Here is an 18,581-nt window from a genome sequence, read left to right as displayed (position 1 = left end):
TTTACCCATGTCAGGGTTCCCTCCTCACTCTGAACTCTGGGGTACAGATGTGGGGACCCACATGAAAGACCCCCTAAGCTTATTTCTACCAGCTTAGGTTAAAAACTTCCCCAAGGCACAAATCCTTCCTTGTCCTCGGATGGATTGCTGCCACCATCAAGTGAGTTAGACAAAGATTCAGGAAAAGGACCACTTGGAGTTCCTGTTTCCCCAAAATATCCCCCTAAACCCATTCACCCCCTTTCCTGGGGAGGCTTGAGAATAATATGCCAACCAAATAGGTAAACAAGGTGAGCACAGACCAGACCCTTGGGTTTTTAGGACACTAAAAACCAATCAGGTTCTTAAAAGCAGAACTTTGTTATAAAGAAAAAAGTTAAAGAAGCACCTCTGTAAAATCAGGATGGAAAGTAATTTTACAGGGTAATAAGATTTAAAACACAGAGGATTCCCCTCTAGGCAAAACTTCAAAGTTACAAAAAACAGGAATAACCCTCCCCCCTTAGCACAGGGAAAATTCACAAGCTAAAACAAAAGATAATCTAATGCATTTCCTTGCTATTACTTACAATTTCTATAATTTTATATGTATCATTTCAGTAGAAGCTGGATTACTTGCTTGGTCTCTTTCTTTGTTTTGAGAGGGAACACACAGAGAGCACAAACAAAACCTCCCCTCCCTCCCCCAGATTTGAAAGTATCTTCTTTCCCCATTGGTCCTTCTAGTCAGGTGCCAACTAGGTTAATGGAACTGATTAATCCCTTACAGGTAAGTGATTCTGTACCTCTGGCCAGGAGGGATTTGATGTTACTGCATATATAAAAGTTGTTACTGTTCCCTTTATATTGATGACAACCCCACTGGCTAACCATAAGTCATACAAGCAGTTCCCTTAGACACTCCAGTTTCCCAGTATCCCCATCAGTGCCACTCGTTATGGGGACAAATGGTTATGAAAACCAATACCCCAGTAAAAGAAAAAAGGTTCTCCCAATCCCAAAGGACCAAGCCCTGACCCAGGTCAATATCCAAATCAGAACTTACCCACAAATCATGCTGTTGCCAATCCTTTAGAATCTAAAATCTAAAGGTTTTTCATAAAAGGAAAAAGATATAGATGAGAGCTAGAATTGGTTAAATGGAATCAATTACATACAGTAATGGCAAAGTTCTTGGTTCAGGCTTGCAGCAGTGATGGAATAAACTGCAGGTTCAAATCAAGTCTCTGGAGTACATCCACAGCTGGGATAGGTCATTCAGTCCTTTCTTCAGAGCTTCAGTCTGTAGCAAAGTCCTTCCAGAGGTCAGAAGCAGCACTGAAGAGAAGATGGAGATGAATCATCAGCCTTTAATAATCTCTTCCAGGTTTAAAAACACCTCTTTGTTCTTATTGTGGAAAATTACAGCAAAATGGAGTCGCATGGGCAAGTCACATGTCCATGCATGACTCAGTTCTTTACAGGCGGCAGCCATTGCTCACATGCTATCTTGAACGTCCCCAGGTAGATTTCTTATGTGGATTGGAGTCTTCCAAAGTCCACTGTCCATTAAGTGTTTCTTGATTAGGCACTTAATTTGCAAGTTCCTTTCTCAAGAAGCTGACCAAATACTTTACTAAGGCTTCTTGGAATCAAAACACATTGAGCTACAAGCACATAGACAATATTCATAACTTTAACTACAAAAATGGTACACACATACAGATAGCATAATCATAACCAGCAAATCATAACCTTTCCATAGACACCTTACATGACAATCTTTGTACAATATTTGCTGCAAATATATAACAGTGGTTGCAACAGCGATCTATACAGTTACAGATTCTGTCAATAACATCACACCTGGTTATGCAGGTGGTGTCAGAGAGAGGGCTTTGGATTTTTTGACCATGGGATGTTGTTCTGGGAAGAAGGATTGCTAGGAAGAGATGGGATCCACCTAATGAAGAAAGGGAAGAGCATCTTCGCAGACAGACTTGCTAACCTAGTGAGGAGGGCTTTAAACTAGGTTCTTCGGGGGATGGTGACCTAAGCCCAGAGTTAAGTGGGGGAATGGGATACTGGAAGGAAATACAAGGCGGAGGATACAAGATGGGAACCCTCCTGATTCATACTGAGAAAGTAGGGCAATCGCCTAGTTTTCTTAGGTGCATGTACATGAACGCAAGAAGCCTGGGAAATAAGCAGGAAGAATTGGAAATCCTGGCACGATCAAGGAACTATGATGTGATTAGAATAACAGAAACTTGGTGGAGCAGTTCACATGACTGGAGCACTGTCATGGATGAGTGTAAACTGTTCAGGGAAGACAGGTATGGGAGGAAAGGTGGGGGAGTTGCATTGTATGTAAAGGAGCAGTCTGATTGCTCAGAGCTCCAGTATGAAACTGGAGAAAAGCCTGTTGAGAGTCTTTGGGTTAAGTTTAGAGGCGAGAGCAACAAGGGTGATGTCATGGTGGGCATGTGCTATAGACCACTGGACCAGAAGGATGAGGTAGACGAGGCTTTTTTCTGACAACTAACTGAAGTCTCCAGATCACAGGCCCTGGTTCTAATGGGGGACTTCAATCACCCTGACATCTGCTGGGAGAGCAATACAGCAGTGGACAGACAATCCAGGAAGTTTTTGGAGAGTGTTGGGGACAACTTCATGATACAAGTGCTGGAGGAAATGACTAGGGGCCATGCTCCTCTTGACCTGCTGCTTACAAACAGGGAAGAATTGGTAGGGAAAGTAGACATGGGTGGCAAGCTAGGCAGCAGTGACCATGAGATGGTTGAGTTCAAGATCCTCACAAACGGAAGAAAGGAGAGTAGTAAAATACGGACCCTGGACTTCAGAAAAGCAGACTTAGACTCCCTTAGGGAACTGATGGGCAGGATCCCCTGGGAGGCTAATACGAGGGGGCAAGGAGTCCAGGAGAGCTGGCTGTATTTTAAAGAAGCCTTATTGAGGGCACAGGAAAGAACCATCCCGAGGTGCAGAAAGAATAGCAAATATGGCAGGCGACCAGCTTGGCTTAACAATGATATCTTCAGTGAGCTTAAACTCAAAAAGGAAGCTTAAAGAAGTGGAAATTTGGATGGATGACTAGGGAGGAGTATAAAAATATTGCTAGAGCATGAAGGGGTGTAATCATAGAATATCAGAGTTGGAAGGGACCTCATTTAGTCTAACCTCTGGCTCAAAGCAGGACCAATCCCCAATTTTTGGCCTAGATCCCTAAATGGCCCCCTCAAGGATTGAACTCATAACTTTGGGTTTAGCAGGCCAATGCTCAAACCAGTGAGCTACCCTCCCCCCATCAGGAATGCCAAAGCACAATTGGAATTGCAGCTAGCAAGGGATGTGAAGGGTAACAAGAAGGGTTTCTACAGGTATGTTAGCAACAAGAAGCAGGTCAGAGAAAGTGTGGGATCCTTGCTGAATGGGGAAGGCAACATAGTGACAAATGATGTGGATAAAGCTGAAGTACTCAATACTTTTTTTGCCTCGGTCTTCACAGACAAGGGCAGCTCCCAGACTGCTGCATTTGGCAACACAGCAGGGGGAATAGGTGAGCAGCCCTCAGTGGTGAAAGAACAGGTTAAGGACTATTTAGAAAAGCTGGACATACACAATTCCATGGGTACAGATCTAAGGCATCTGAGGGTGCTGAGGGAGTTGGCTGATGAGATTGCAGAGCCATAGGCCATTATCTTTGAAAATTCGTGGTGATCGGGGGAGGCCCACAATGATTGGAAAAAGTGCCCATATTTAAATATAGTGCCCATATTTAAAAAAGGGAAAAAAGAGAACCTGGGGAACTACAGACCAGTCAGCATCACTTCAGTTCCTGGTAAAATCATGGGGCAGGTCCTCAAGGAATCCATTTTGAAGCACTTGGAGGAAAGGAAGGTGATCAGGAACAGTCAACATGGATTCAACAAGGGCAAGTCATGCCTGGCCAACCTGATTGCCTTCTATGATGAGATAACTGGCTCTGTGGATATGGGGAAAGTGGTGGATGTGATATATCTTGACTTTAGAAAAGCTTTTGATACGGTCTCCCACAGTATTCTTGCCAGCAAGTTAAAAAAGTATGGATTGGATGAATGGACTAAGGTGGATAGAAAACTGGCTAGATTGTCGGGCTCAATGGGTAATGTCTCAATGTCTCAATGTCTAGTTGGCAGCCAATATCAAGCGGAGTGCCCCAGGGGTTGGTCCTGGGGCCGGTTTTGTTCAACATCTTCATTAATGATCTGGATGATGGGATGAATTGTACCCTCAGCAAGTTTGAAGGTGACACTAAGCTGGAGGGAGAGGTAGATACGATGGAGGGTAGGGATGGGTCCAGAGTGACCTACACAAATTGAAGGATTGGGCCAAAAGAAATCTGATGAGGTTCAACAAGGACAAGTGCAGAGTTCTGCACTTAGAAGGGAAGAATCCCATGCACTGCTACAGGCTGGGGACCTACTGGCTAAGCAGTAGTTCTTCAGAAAAGGACCTGGGGATTACAGTGGACGAGAAGCTGGATATGAGTCAGCAGTTAGCCCTTGTTGCCAAGAAGGCCAACGGCATATTGGGCTGTTTTAGTAGGAGCATTGCCAGCAGATCAAGGGAAGTGATTATTCCCCTCTGATAAGTGGGACACCTAGAGTATTGTGTCCAGTTTTGGTCCCCCCACTACAGAAGGTATGTGGACAAACTGGAGAGAGTCCAGCAGAGGGCAACAAAAATGATTAGGGGGCTGGGGCACATGACTTATGAGGAGAGGCTGAGGGAACTGGGCTTATTTAGTCTGCAGAAGAGAAGAGTGAGTGGGGATTTGATAAGGAGTACTTGTGGCACCTTAGAGACTAACAAATTTATTAGAGCATAAGCTTTCGTGAGCTACAGCTCACTTCATCGGATGCATTTAGCAGCCTTCAATTACCTGAAGGGGGGTTCCAAAGAGGATGGAGCTCGGCTGTTCTCAGTGGTGGCAGATGACAGAACAAAAAGCAATGGTCTCAAGTTGCAGTAGGGGAGGTCTAGATTGAATATTAGGAAACACTGATTCACTAGGAGGATGATGAAGTACTGGAATGGGTTACCTGGGGAGGTGGTGGAATCTCCATCCATAGAGGTTTTTAAGGACTGATTTGACAAAGCCTTGGCTGGCATGATTTAGTTGGTGTTGGTCCTGCTTTAAGCAGGGGATTGGACTAGATGACCTCCTGAGGTCTCTTCGAACCCTAATCTTCTATGATTGATTCTATGTTCAGTTTGGAAAAGAGGAAATTAAGTGGGGATATGATAGAGATCTTCAGATACTTGAAAGGCTGCCTTAAAAAAGGCCGATAAAAGTTGTTCTCTTTCACCACAGAGGGCAGGACAAGAGGACGGTTCAAACTACAGCCCAGCAGATGTAGATTAAATCTGAGGAAAAACTTCCTAGCTGTAAGCACAGTAGGACAATGGAACAGATGCCTAGGATGGTCATGGAAGCTCCTTCATAGGAGGTTTTCAAGAAGAGGCTGGGTAGCCATCTGTTGTGGATGGTTCAGACAGAACGAATCCTGCATCTTGTCAGGGGTTATAGTAGATGACCCTTTTGGTCCCTTCTGATGCTATGAGTCTACTCTTGGCCCCCATAGCAGTGTGTATGGTTCTGTGATGCCTTAAATCCCTGATTCCACAGGGCCCTCACTTTGACCCTGATTCAGCAAAGAAACACATGTGAGGCTTTCATGGGACAACTCGGGTGCTTCAAGTTTAGCACACAGTTAAGTGCTTTGCTGGATCAGGGCCAAATCACTCAGCACCTTCTTGGTGGAGCCCCTAGATTCCTTATCTTCATTTGCAAGCAGGTGCTTCATGGACTTACCTGGGCTCAAGCATGGGCCCAAAAATACGGTGCAGACTGGGCCCTCAAACAGGGAGGCTGGGCCTAGATGCTTGTGAAAATGGGGTGCTATCAGCTGTAAATGGATTCCATACTAAAAAGAAAAGGAGTACTTGTGGCACCTTAGAGACTAACAAATTTATTTGAGCATAAGCTTTCGTGAGCTACAGCTCACTTCATCGGATGCATTTGGTGGAAAATACAGTGGGGAGATTTATATACACACACAGAGAACATGAAACAATGGGTTTTATGATACACACTGTAAGGAGAGTGATCATTTAAGATGAGCCACCACCAGCAGCAGCGGGGGGAAAGGAGGAAAACCTTTCATGGTGACAAGCAAGGTAGGCTATTTCCAGCAGTTAACAAGAACATCTGAGAAACAGTGGGAGGTGGGGTGCGGGGGAGAAATAACATGGGGAAATAGTTTTACTTTGTGTAATGACTCATCCATTCCCAGTCTCTATTCAAGCCTAAGTTAATTGTATCCAGTTTGCAAATTAATTCCAATTCAGCAGTCTCTCCTTGGAGTCTGTTTTTGAAGTTTTTTTGTTGAAGGATAGCCACCCTCAGGTCTGTAATCAAGTGACCGGAGAGATTGAAATGTTCTCCTACTGGTTTTTGAATGTTATAATTCTTGATGTCTGATTTGTGTCCATTTATTCTTTTACTGTCCAGTTTGACCAATGTACATGGCAGAGGGGCATTGCTGGCACATGATGGCATATATCACATTGGTAGATGCGCAGGTGAACGAGCCTCTGATAGTGTGGCTGATGTGATTAGGCCCTATGATGGTGTCCCCTGAATAGATATGTGGACAGAGTTGGCAACGGGCTTTGTTGCAAGGATAGATTCCTGGGTTAGTGGTTCTGTTGTGTGGTGTGTGGTTGCTGGTGACTATTTGCTTCAGGTTGGGCTCACGAAAGCTTATGCTCTAATAAATTTGTTAGTCTCTAAGGTGCCACAAGTACTCCTTTTCTTTTTGCGAATACAGACTAACACGGCTGCTACTCTGGATTCCATACTGTTAGGCCTTGCCAATGGTGGAGAAGCACTGGAAGAAATCAGCAATGGGCCTGAGCTGAAAAGTTCAGGATCAAGGGCCTGATTCTGCTGATCCCAGGAGTAACCCCAGTCTAGACGATGGAGTTTTACTGGGGTGATTCTCACATGAGTTCAGCTTCCAACCCCCGACCCTATCCAAAATTAAGCCATGTGCAGAACCAGGTGTGGCCCCATCTCTCACAAATTTATCGCAGGTGTGGTATTAGGTGTGGTATAAAAATATATGGTATTTTTTCTTAAAGCCGCAGCTCCTGGAATCACTTGACTATGTGAGAATCTTGACTTTCATTTATATATAAATGGCTGTGGAGGAAGCCTGGAAATATGAGGGCTAAAGGCATGAAGAGACAAAGGCAAATAAAAAGAACTGACAATTTGTGATTTGTAAAACCTTATGATTTTTAAAGCCAATCTGTTGATTCGGGGGCTGACGTGATTTTTGAACACTTGGGGTTGGCAACACTGTCTTTACAAATTAAGGCCATGGTTTCCCCCCTGCCAGTGCAAATAAGATGTAACTCCACTGAATTCAGTAGCATTATGCTGCAGTGAAGGTGCTGTGTAGACAGAACTATGCCCTTTATAGATGCTATGAGGCAGCAGCAGTGAGCACCAGGCTAGGAGAACATTAAATTTTTATGCACATGGTTATGTATTAAACATGTACCAATTGGCAGCTCTGTGTTAGTGATAATTTCCAACAGCTGTAGATTATTAAGATGGTGGCTACACGTGTTTGAGCAAATTACTACATAGTTGGGTTTTTTTGGCTATTAGCAAAGCAAAACATTATTTTCAAACCCTGGGGCTGGAGCTGGTGGAATTATTACAGCATGTGATCTCCTCAAGTATGTTTGTGAGTGTGGGTCCTGGAGATCATCTCATTTGTTGTGACTGAAATTCACCCCTATACACAGAGCCAAAAGAGTTAGTTTCCTAGGCCTTGTGTTGGCTCTCTGTCCAATGGGTGACTTGCTCTCTACTTATGAACATTCAAGCAACTTCTAGGTATGCATGATATTTTCCATGAATCTGTGCACTGGCCCACATTTTAGGACTAGCTTTTGTTTGAACGTAAGAACAGCCATAGTGGGTAAGACCAATGGTCCATAGCCCAGTATCCTGTCTTCATACAGTGGCCAATACCAGGTGCTTCAGAGGGAATGAACAGAACAGGTCCTACCATCTGGCAGTCAGAGGTTTAAAGGCTATGCTTGAAAGCCTGTCCCAGAATACGTTACCTATATTAGAGTTGAGTGAACTTTTTCAGTCAAAACTATTTTTTGGCAAGAAATCTAGATTCAGCAACACCAAGATGATTCACGAATTCATGCAAGTTTCAATGAATTCTTCATCTTGGGGGAAAAAAATCCAGAATTGAAACATTTTGTTTTTTGCAGTGTTGTTGGTAGCCATGTTGGTCCCACGATATGAGCAAGACAAAATGGGTGAGGTCATATCTTTTATTGGACCAACTTCTGTTGGTGAGAGACAAGCTTTCAAGTTAACAAAAGATATGACCTCACCTATCATGTATCTCTCACATTTTGTTTTGATGTTTTCAAAACAAAATGTTTCAATTGTTCAGGTTGAAACAACTTTTTGCTTTCAAATTTCCTTCAATCTTATTTTAAAAATGCAAAAACTTAAAAACAATCCTTCTCACAATTGAAACAAACTGCTTTGTTCAGGTGGAAATTAAGAGTTTTTTTTGTTTTTTTGATTTTTTACTTGTTGATTCACTGAAAATTCTGAAAATTTTGGTTTTGATTTGACCTGAAACAAAACCTTTTTTGTGTTTTTGGAATTGCCAGTGAACTGTTATTTACAACACTTTAACTCATTATTTTCCTGTTTTAAAAGTCTCAGCTGTCCAATCAGGAAATATAAATAATACTATATGCCTTTCAGTGTCCAATGACATCCCATGAATAGCTGAAAACAACAGTTTGTCAACAGCCTCCTAGGCTGAAATTTGTTTGTTTCCACTATTTGTAAACCACACTGGGAGAAAGTCATTATTTCCCTGTAGTGCCTGTGCCATGTAAGATGTTTATGGATTGCTGCTGAGACCTGGCTTCCTACCTTCACTTGGGTGGGACGCAGTGACTTAGGCAGGACCCTGCAGTGAGGGATAGCTCAGTGGTTTGAGCATTGGCCTGCTAAACCCAGGGTTATGAGCTCAATCCTTGAGGGGGCCATTTGGGATCTGGGGCCAAAATTAGGCATTGGTCCTGCAGGAGGTTGGACTAGATAACCTCCTGAAGTCCCTTCTAACCTTGATATTTTATGATTCTATGTACCTTCTGGACAAGTGACTAAAGGGGATAAAAAATCCAGTCACAAGAGCATTGTTGAAGATGCAAGTACATTTTTTAAAACCCCCACTCTGAATCCAGCTGCAGTGGGTTCTAGTCAGATATCCATTGGAAAGGAAGTCCTAGCTCTAGGAGAAGATACGCACACTTTTATAAGTTAGTGAGATAACCCTGGCCAGAGTTGGCCCATGGAGGAAGGATGACTCACTGGTTAGGGCACTAGGCTAGGACTTGGGAGACCAGGCTTCAGTTCCCTGCTCTGCTACAGAATCTCTATGTGACCTTGGGCAAGTCACCTAGTGTTTCTGCCAGTATGGCAAGGAAGCATGTTATATTGCTGACAGATGGTGAACTCTCAATAATAAGAATCATATAAAGCACTTGGAAAATGAACTAGAGAAAGTGAGTTAGGACTTAACCCCCAGACACTAATTTCAGTTGGGTTACTCTTTATGTCCTGTCCTAAATGTATGTCATGTCATTGGCATAGCATAGCTGTCCTGTTTCACTGCAGTTTTGTGGCTGGCAGATAGCCTGTAAAGTGCTTTGGGATTCTTTGCAGTGAAAGGCAATGTGGAAAGGGAAAGTCCAACCCACCATTCAGAGTTGAGAGCTCCCAGACTTTGAGAAGCTTTGGAGCTGGATGGATGGGACCCATGTTGCAGCTGACCTCTTTCTTTATAATAGGTCAGATCAGACCCTCAGATATGAATCCTCCTCCCTGGACTTTGAGGAAGTTCTAATCTAGTTCCAGGCTTGGATCTAACTCTTGTGGCTTAGGCCCATCACCAGATATGCCTAGAGATGGATTAGGATTGGAACTCACCCAGCTTGGGTGGAAAAGTTCAACTCCCAGGTTGCAATTTCCATCAACATTGCTCTGCAGCAGAAGTGCAAAAGTCTATTGCTGGGCTATTTCTGATGATTGTTGGTGAATGATTCTTAAAAATAAGATGCTCTTGAAAAAAGAAAAAAGAAAAGTGGCCACCAGCTGGCTCTGTGCAGAGATTTGCACCCAAGAGGCAAGAATTCCCGAAGGAGTTTGGTTAATTCACCTTATTCCATCGCCTGTAATAAAAAGTGCGCCACAGCATAAATGGAAATGGAGGAGTGGAAGCGGTTGGAAAATAGTGGTAGTAAATTGAAGTTTTGCCTTATTTGCTGAGATAATTTAGTGTAATTCTCTCCTAATGAATTAATTCACCACTTCTTGTTCATTATAGCTTTCCTAATTTGATTGGCACTCTAAGTGCTATCTAACTTCATTACCAGCAAATATTAATGTAATAAAGCCAGCTTTGGTGAAGTCCTTCATTCTCAGCAAGCTTTGGTTGGGATCTCTGCTGAGCTCTTGGCTGGGGCGATGCTTTCCCTCCACAGGATGTTGATGGAATGCAATGGTTGCATGGGGGGTTGGTTAATAATATAGACAAGTACATTTTTTAAAACCCTTGCTCTGAATCCAGCTCTCTATGAAGGTTCTGGACAGATGGAGCGCTAGAGGACTGAGGTCTCTCTCTCTCTAGCCGTGGAGTGGGACAGCATGGGCAATGCCAGGGCAGGATGCAGTCAGCCCATGTGCCTCCACCCTGTCCTCTAGGGAGAGTCCCCATTCAGTCTCTTTGCTGCTGAGGATTAGCATCAGCGTAGTTCTAGTGGACTAGGGGCCTGCTTCTCATTTATACGAAGGCCCTTTTGCCCCCTCAGGCAGAATCCAGGGGCCTTAAATCTAATCCCAGCTGTTATATAGTGCCTGTCAACCATACATCTCAGAGCACTTTACAAAGGAGGTGAGTTCATCATCCCCATTTTACAGATAGGAAAACTGAGGCACAGAGGGGGCTGTGATTTTCCTAAGATCACTTAACAGGCCAGTGGCCAAGCCAGGACTAGAATGCTGGTCTACTGAGTCCCAGCCCAGGGCTCTAGCTGCTGACCATTGTTTGGGGTTTGTGTTCTCAGGTGTTTCAGGGTGTTGGTTATTGCTGCTGGTTGTAGAACACAGGAGCAGGTCTTCAACTTAGGTCCAGCTGAACTGACATTGTCTACAATGACTTTTCCAAGTTCTTCAAAGATACATCTACACTGGCAATGTTAAGACCTGTATTCCCCAGTGGGGCAGCTCCATTAGTGCTAGTGTGACCCACTGGTGACTGTATGTTACAGGTCCTCTTCTGAAGCCATCCCACCATGGCTATGAGTCTGTCACAACCCTGGGCAGGGCGCCTTCTCCTTCGTTGTAATAGTGTGTGCTTTTTTTGTTCTGGAGGTCCCCAGTTCAAGCCCCCCTCTTGCTGCTACGATGGTGGCTGCTACACTGGTGCTTGTGACAAATGTAAGCTTACCATCATAGATGTAGCCAGTGAGGACAGGACAAGAAACAATGGGCTTAAATTACATAAAGGGAGAGTTAGGTTGGCCATTAGGAAAAACTTCGTAAGGTAGGGGCAGTGAAACACTGGAACAAATTACCTGGGGAGGTTGTGGACTCTCCCTCATTGCAGGTTTTTAAAAGCAGGTTAGATAAACACCTGTCAGGGCTGGTATAGATGATATTTAATCCTGCCTCAGCACTATTGAGGTCCCTTCCAGTTTGACATTTCTATGATTCTATGCCCAGGAAGCCATGAACTTTGCAGATCAGCCAGTCCTCAGGCCCTCCCACAAAGCTGTGCTCAGGCATGGTAAAATGACCCCAGAGGCCATGCAAGCTGCAGCATTGCTGAGTGCTGTGGGATAGCGGCTCCTGGAGCCCCAGCATGCCATGGGAGGATATTGGCATGTGCGGAAATACTAAAAGCATCCCCCTGGGACAAGCACCACTGTGCAGATCTAGCTATGAGCTGCGTCTGCCCCATCGCCATAGTGCTGGAGTACCTCACCTTCTTTAATGTGTTTATTCTTCCCTCCCCCGGGAGACAGGGCAGTGCCATCCTCCGCACTGTACAGGCAGGGAGTCGAGGAATATAGACACTCAGCTGATGTCTAGCTCCGGTGCACACACCAAACTTAACTTTAATCTAGTTAGCACAGCTGCTGGAGCGGTGAAGTCATTTCAGCACAGCTAGCCCCTTGGGTAGTCACCCAGCATGATGCGGCTAGCACCCAGCTAGCTCAGGGTAGGGTTCCCCCCTGGGCAGGTATTCTCAGGATTGGCTCTTTTTTGAGGTAGCTGTCCCAGGAATATGAAAGAGGCTCAGGAAACACTGGCAGCTGGCCAGTTTGATGGGCTTTGGCTCATCCCACACAGCCTTTTTTTGGTACCTCAGAGGTGGCATCCCTTGCTTGGGCATATCTGCTCAAGCTGCGCTCATGCCCTGTGACTGCAACATAGACAGAGCCTCAGTGACTGGCCTGAGGGCCCACAGGAAGTTTGTGGCAAAGCAGAGGCTGGAACACAGGTCTCCAAAGCCCCCAGCTTGTGACCTTACCATGGGCCCATCCCACCATTCTGATGTCTTCTCCAGATGTGCTCAAAGTGTGCAGGGACCAAGTTAGACATCGAAACAACTTGTGCAGTCGATGGTCATCCCATGCTTCTTTCACTGCATGCAGGCACATCCCAAGGACTCAGTGTGGTTATTACATTTCATCAGAAAACCCCATGAAGCCTCCAGCCAATTATGCCCTGGCGTATGTGGGGGAAACATCCATTCCTGATTCCTACCTGCAACAAGTGTCTGCCTGAAGCATGAGGTTTAATTAAGCAATAATATAATTGGCCCTCTGTTTTATGAGGCTATAATCCAATTCTTGAGTGGATAAACTGCAAGGCTGAAGGCAGTGTAGTTTATCACAACAAGGGAATCGGATTATTGCCAAGCAAAACAGAGGGGCAATGATATTTATCGCTATTAGCATACAAGGCAATCCATCTCTTCATTTTTTCCTTCCTTTGCTGGCAGGGTGAGGAAGAGAGATATTTTCTTCTCCTTTACGCAACTGCAGCGTGGGGGCAAAATGAGGCCATGGAGGATGAGCTAGAAAGTGTTGTTTTCACACCACTCATTTCAAACTGGGTCCCAACTATGACCCACCCAGCCCAGCAGATTTAGAGAATGTTGAAAATCTCACTGGGGGAAGTCTGCTCTTCTGCATACTCATCAGATGAGCAGCACAGCTTGTATCCTACCCTCAACCCCAGTTCAGCAAAGAACTTGAGCACGTGCTTAATTTTAAATCAAGGAAGATTAAGCATGTGCTTAAATGGTTTGCTTGATGGGGATGTACTGCTGAATGGGGGCCCGTCCGCTGCCTTTGGGGATACATTGGCATGTGCCCCTGACTCGGTTGAGCCTAAATAAATATGTCTTTAATAATAATCAAAATTAATTGGTATCCGAATCATTTGATTTTACAGAATTTGATTTTACAGAGCGTCTGCGTAGGCGCAGCTGTGCTGGATGCTCAACACGAACAACATGCTGGCTTGGGCCCGGTTCATCACAGATATTTAGGCAGATAATGAACCCCACTGAAATCCATGGGATATAGGCACCTAAATACCTTCGGGGGTCTAGGCCTTAGTGCCTGGCTGGCTCCAGTCACTTGAACAGCCTGTGGTTCCGTACAGCACATGAAGTCAGGGGGAGAGGGTTGTGCTTGTGAAGTTGAAGGACCTGGGTTCACTTAAGCAAGTTCACTGGCCTCCTAGGTTTGAAATTGGCCAATCTTGTTAGCTTGATTGAAATTGGCCAATCTCGTTAGCTGGGTTGGTGGTAGGAGGAGAAGGAGGGGAAACTTTCCCTGGTTTTAAATAATGGGGTAGGTGTTTGTAATGGACAAAGCCAGGGAGAGGATGGAGCAGTCTATAGCCAGTTTGTGTTGCCTACATGGCTCAAAGGACTACACCGTCATCGTAACTGGCATTAATTTCCTTAATTTCCCTAGCACTGGGGGACGACTCAGCCCGCATCGAGTCAGCATAGTCAACTCTTTGCAACCCCCATCTCAGGTTCAAGTGCAGGGGGCATGGTCAGAGCACCAGTGTATTCCAGCTATTGCCCACAACCAGAACAGCTCCCTTGGGGTTGCTCTAGGTTGTGCCAGTGGCCAAACTCACCTTCTGCCAAGACCTACAATGAGGGGAATGCAAAAGGCACATTAGGATTTCTTCCCTACCCCTGCCCCCGCCCTGGGGCTTGCACTGAGTGCAATGCAGTCAGATCCGAGGATCAGGCCAAAGAGACAGACAATTAGCATTAGAGCTAGTTGGAAATTTTTCATCAAAACTTGTTTTTGAAGAAAAATGTCATTTTTGTTGAAAACCCCTATGTCAGGGCTTGCAGCCCAAGAACCAATGTCTGGATCCCAAGCAGCAGCTCTGCCCTGGAATTGATTCTTTTTAGTGAGATTAAGGCAGAGAACAAACTCCCCTGCTGCTCAACAGCTTTCCCCAAAAAGAAACTCCATAAAAGAACCAAACAGCTGTAGGGTATTTCCTCAAAGATGGAACCATTCTTGCACCCTAAGAAAAAGAACTTGCAGGATCATAAGCAACAATGCCACCTGCTAATGTCCACAATAACAGTAGATTAGCTGCTCCAACATGCATAACAAATGCAGCCAAGCATCTGCAACCACTGCAACCACTGGTGAGTACCAGATGACTGGAGGGTAGCTTATGTGACAATAATTTTTAAAAAAGGCTCCAGATTTTGACAATTATAGGTCTAGCTATATACTTCAGTACCAGGCAAATTGGTTGAAACTATAGTAAAGAACAGAATTATCAGATGCATAGATGAACATGATTTGTTGGGGGGAAGCATCAACATGGCTTTTTAAAAGGGAAATCATGCCTTTCCAATGTATTAGAATTCTTTGACAGGGTCAACAAATGTGGATAAAGGTGATCCAGGGCATATAGTTTATTTGGACTTTCAGAAAGCCTTTGACAAAGTTCATCATCAAAGGCTCTTAAGCAAAGTAAGTAGTCATGAGATAAGAGGGAAGGTCCTCTCACAGATCAGTAACCAGTTAAAAGGAAAGAAATAAAGGGTAGGAATAAATGGTCAGTTTTCAGAATGGAGAGAGGCAAATAGCTGTGTCCTCCAGGGGTCTGTACTGGAAAAAGGCTATACAGCGAGGTGGCAAAGAATACAGATGATATAAAATTACTCAAGATAGTTAAGTCAAAAGCAGACTGCGAAGAGTTACAAAGGGATCTCTCACAACTCAGTGACTGGGCAACAAAATGGTAGATGAAAATCAATGTTGATAAATGTGAAGTAATGCACATTGGAAAACATAATCCCAACTATATAATCAAAATGAAATTAGCTGTTACGACTCAAGAACAAGATCTTGGAGTCATGGTGGATAGGTCTCTGAAATCATTCACTCAGTGTGCAGTGGATGTCAATAAAGCTAGCAGAATGTTAGGAACCATTAGGAAGGGGATAGATAATAAAACAGAAAATATAATTCATTACAGGGAGACATGATCCAGGCACCAAGCCAGTGTAGTAACTGTGGTCAGGTTGAAAGTGTGTGATGTCACTCGTTATTATTTGTCCGTTGTTATTCTCCTGATGAAAATGTTTCAGCCATTCAGCCAGGGAGCAGAAGCAATCCCATGGGATGTAGGCAGCCAATCACACATCCTGAATAGGGAAGAATTACTTAGGTTGTAAGCATGTCAGGGAAATGTCCTTTTGTTCTGTCTTTATACAGCGCCTCATACCATGGGGTCCTGAGCCAGGACTGGGCCCCTGGGGAGGGACCACAACAGGAATAATAGCTAATGATAACAACAGGAGTCAAAGAGAACAAATAATCCATAGGCTGAAAAGTATCCCTTCAAACCCATTGAAGGAACTCTGAAGAACAGCTGCGGCCCTTCGTGAAAATCAGGTTCATGGGGGCTAGGAGGCCAGTCCTGTCATAAGATCCAAGCCCCTGTCTGGAGCCCCTCTGGCTCCAATGGAGCCTGTGCTGGTGTCTGACCAGGCTCAGTTCAGCCTGCTCTGCTCACAAAGGAGTCCAGGGGCTCCTCACAGTCTGCGCGGAGAGCTCCTCTCTAGTTCAGTTTAGTGCTGGGCGGGCACAATCCTTTTAACACCTCTCCATGCTGCAGTTGCAGGCCAGGGAGTGAATGCTGAGTAGAGAAAGCTCCTGCCACTGGTGGGAAACAGGAAGCCAAGGGCAGCATTTGTATGCATGGAACAAATTGTGTTGGGCCATTAGGGCTGCATCTCTTGATTTATTGAAGCACTTGCCCAGAAAGCACTTCAGCAGCAGGTCTTGGCCACTTTCCTAAAGAGATTTTAATGGCATGGCTAAAAAAACAAACAGAAAACCCCATTAGAGGCAAGTCAGGGGTAATAATAAAAATAATCATGACACAAGTTTTATTGCTAGCCTGAAGGATTCTGGCTGGATCCCACTCTCCAGTGTGCGGCCTCCCTCTGTCAGAGTGCAGCCCTGCGGAGAAGCTTCCTAGAAGTAAGGCTTGGCTTTCTGCTCCATGAGCAATGGCCTGATTCTTCAAGAGGTGTTGCTGGCGTAGGCCCTGCATGGGCTCAGCAATCAGGCCATGGGATAAATGGAGCAGATGGGGCGACAGCTTCCAGTTCAGAGACGCTTTGGTGCTAGGTTTAACAGAAGGTGGGTGGGATAAGGTAAAAGCCTCTTGCTGTAATGGGGCAGGTGTCTTAACACAGGAGGAGCTGGTGGACTCCACCTCACCCAGAGGGAATTAAAACATGGACCCAAGGGCCTGACCCAAAGCCCAGGAAAGTGGGAGGGAGTTGCTCCATTGACCTCAATGGGCTTCGGATCAGGACCTCACAGAATGTTCGGGTGTAAAGGGAGAGAGACTCCACAGGGGTAAACTCAGAGTGGGGAAGGTTTTTTTCCTGGGCTGCCTTGGAAGAACCCTTGTGGTGTCTCCTCTTCTTCTGGAGCACTGAGCCGGGTCACTCTTATGGTCATGTAGAGCTTGGTCAATAATCTTTGAGATTGTAGCACCAGAGGGAACATTGTTGCCCTTTTTCCTGGTATTCTCCCTTCTCCAACATCCCATCCTAGCACTCTTGCCAGTGACTCCCCATCGCCCATTCCTATCTCCACTACTAAAGTCACCTTCCTCTGCAGAGCCAGATATGGGGCATTTGCCAGGAGCATCTGGGGACATGTCACTTAGTCAATTCCTCGCCATTGCTGGGGCCGTGGGCACTGGCACACTTTGGTCTTCTTCTTCTCTGCCTGTGACACAACAATTTAGTCTCCTGGGGGCTGTGATACTTTGGTCTCGTTTCTGCTGTTGTATGTCGGGGCTGGTGCTGGGTGGGGTTAGTGGCCTCTAATACACAGGCGGTCAGACTGGATATAGTGCAGACATAATGCAGGGGTCCCTTCTGGCCTTAAGTTCTATGACTTTTCCCCACCTTACTCTGTATATCCAACCATATCACTGCCAGTCACCATGAGTGCAGCCCTCTCACAACACTGTATCTGCCCTTATACAAGAGCAAAGCTGGCCTAAACTTCCGGTGAAAAAATGGCCTTTTCATCCCAATGAAATTTCTTCAGGAAATGCTAATTTTGGGGACAGTTTCAGGGATTCGCAGCAAAAATCTCAAACTCAGAAAATGGTTTGGTTGCCCAAAAGGAACAAATCTGGCCATCTCCCTGTGAATGAGGCATTTGGTTTGCTGGCGAACTCCCAAAATGGGGAGGAAATTTTTGATGAAAAGAAAAATGCCATTTTTGTTGACATTTTTGGTGGGAACAAAAATCCATTTCCTGACCAGCTCTGAATGAGCCTGATCTTCTCTCATCTACCTTGTCTCCCTCCACCTCAGTGCTAGGCCTCAGTCATGTGGCCCTCTTCTCTGGAGTCCCATGTACCTCACTCTTCTGGCTTCCACCCCACCTCACTGAGTGCTCCTGTTTTGTGACAGGCAATGTGCCTGGTGGCTTCATGTTCCCCTATGATGTCCCCCAGGGTTAATCTGTTACCAAAATCCCCAGGCAGTTTGCTTTGCATTTGGGCCTGAATTTCAGGTAACTTTGCATTGTATCGGAATGGATTTTGCCAGTCATTGGACAAAGGAAGCAAGGGCAGGATGTGAGGGTGGATGCCCTGTGAGAGGAAACAGATGCAGGCATGGAGGCATGATGGCTAGCGTGATTGATCCTCTCAGAGGATGAAGGGGGGTTGCGTGCCTAAAACTGGTATCCTGGAGCCTTGAGTTCTAGTCCTAGATCTGCTGTGGGTTTCTTCTAAGTTACTTGATCGCTCTGGGCATCAGTTCCCATCTATAAAATACAAATAATGACAATTTGTCTCCCACATCTTGTGTGCTCTGGAG

Source organism: Dermochelys coriacea, chromosome 10 (genome assembly GCF_009764565.3).
Source record: "Dermochelys coriacea isolate rDerCor1 chromosome 10, rDerCor1.pri.v4, whole genome shotgun sequence".
Taxonomy (NCBI): Eukaryota; Metazoa; Chordata; order Testudines; family Dermochelyidae; genus Dermochelys; species Dermochelys coriacea.
This window is presented reverse-complemented; position numbering follows the sequence as displayed.